The following is a 2,500-nucleotide window of genomic DNA, read 5'->3' on the forward strand; positions in this document are numbered from 1 at the left end:
TTCATTAATACGACATCAGTTAGAAGAATTCTGTGGAAGAGCTCCAAAAAGAACGAAAATATGTTGTTTTCCCGGAACCAAAATTGATGACATCATGAATTGTATAGACACGGTAAAGGAAACATGGACTGGAGGTGAAGCTTTTATTCCTGACGTTTCGTCTATCGACTTTCTCAAAGTATAAAAGCTTCACCTCCAGTCCATGTTTCCTTTACCGTGTTTATACAACTTGTTCACATGGATTGACATCATGAATACCATCGAAGTATTCATTGATGATGAAAAGGTTGACTCAGTTTACATAGTGCATGTAGGTACGTATGACTTCAACACGAACTCGGAAGAACTGACGAATAATCACAAACGTAGGATTAATGGACTAAAGCAAAGTGTAGGGTGGTCATGATATCCGGCAGTCTCCCTCGCATCGGTGCTGAAGAGCAGTTTTACAGCAGAGCTTTTAGTACAAACAACCGCTTAAAGCCTTTGTGCTCAAATGAAAATATCAAATTCATAGACTTGTGGAATCATATCTAAGACCAACAAACAGTTTTTAATCTAGATCGGCTCCACCTTTATCCAACTGGATCTGTCCGCTTAGGTGGACTCCTTAATGATGCACTGGAAGCATATCGGGCAAAAGACCGAGAGTGGAGGGGACTTCGATCCACATCATAGAAAATGGGAATCAGGTATCCACTCATAGGCAGCAATTAAAAGTCTGTTTAGTCAATGCAGGTAGTTTGCGAAACAAATTCCAAGATCTTGCTGCACTAACTTTTCTCGAAGACAATGATATTGTTGGGGTTACTGAATCTTGGATAAATACTGAAGATTGATATTTCTTAGCGGAATGTAGTATAAAAGGTTATTCGATATTCAGTGACGAACGGTCACAGAGAGATAGATGGCAGTGTACCTCTTTATGTAAACTCACGCCTGTATTGGGTGGCTAATGAATACGAGTGGACAACTTCCAAGAAATAATATATTTGGTTATACACTCAATAAAGGCGTGCACCTGCGAACAAGGCTGCTCAGATACTGACGCCACGCTCCAATTCGCGCCAAAACAAAGGCACACATCGCATCTGCGATATACAACACAACCAAATCTTATACCTAATATAAATACATAATAACATAATATAAATAATACAATAAATAACAAAATACAATTCTACACCACACCAACACACGCCTACAAACACAGGAAATTGCTAAACAGTGTATAAGGAACATTGACGCTAAACTAGTGCAAATTCGAACAGCGTTCGAGAAATTTATTCTTAGTTTTGTTTATCGACCACCAGTTCAAAACCAAAATATCGACAATGAACTATATGAGCAGATTTTAGATATTTGCAGTTAGAACGAAGTTATTATCGATTATTGGAGATTTCAACTTACCAGTGACTGTATGGGATGAACATTGAATTCGCATACAGGTCATTGGCTATACTCAAATATCTTGGAAAGTTTCTTATATCAACACATTCACGAGTCAACATGTGAGCAGAATATTTTCGATATTTTTCTTTTTTGTTAACGATAACCAAGTAACTGATGTAAATGTTGGAGCAAAATTCAGCACCAGTGATCACAGTATCCTTACATTCTACATAGGTTTTAACATTGAGCTGCAAAACAAAAGTTTCGCAAAAGTGCCCAACGTTCAGAAAACAGGCTTAAAGAAATTAAGAAGCATACATGGAAACCCCGACTGTTCAAAAATTTACAAAATACAGGATGTTGAAAAAACTTGACATATATTCTCTAATATACTAAAAGAAATCAATTGATGAATGTGTAGAAATACGCGATAGACGTCAATCAAACAATGCCGAACCCAAATAGTGGAATGTTGATATCAAAAATATTTTGCTAGCCAAGGAACATGTATATAGGAGATACAAAATCAACACATAGCCAAGCAGATAGATTAGAGTACTCAAGATGTCGTCGAGAATCCAAAAGGCTCATCAAAATCATCAAGAAATCACAAGAACAGTGCAAAGAAAATCCTAAAGAATTTTTCAGATATATCAAGGTAAAGAAAAATACTCAAGAGTACCATTGGTCCACTCCAATCAACAGTGGCAATTAGTAAGAGACGAGAGTCCAATGGTAGAAATCCTGAATGATTGTTTCATGTCTGTGTTTATTATTGAGAGCAAGCGCGATAAGCCGGTACCCCCAGGACAGTCAGTATCCACACGCCTACTTTGCATGGATATTGCAGAGCATGATCTGATGCGCGTTATAGATAAACCAAAAGGATGCAAATTGCTTGGACCAGACAAAATTTACCCAAGAATACTTAAGGAAGTTAAAAAAGTAATCTGCAAGTCCCTCAGTGCAATTCTTAACGTAACTTTGCAATCTGGGAGAGTTGTATAAGAGTGGAAACTAGCAAATGCTGTGCCCTTGTTTGTCCATATAACTCCTCTTCTTCATCTTCACTTCCCTCTCCCTTTTTATCCTGGTTTTCCTCTTTTTC

The sequence above is a fragment of the Oratosquilla oratoria genome, chromosome 20, assembly GCF_046742065.1.
Source record: "Oratosquilla oratoria isolate Oo_2021 chromosome 20, ASM4674206v1, whole genome shotgun sequence".
NCBI classification, from domain to species: Eukaryota; Metazoa; Arthropoda; class Malacostraca; order Stomatopoda; family Squillidae; genus Oratosquilla; species Oratosquilla oratoria.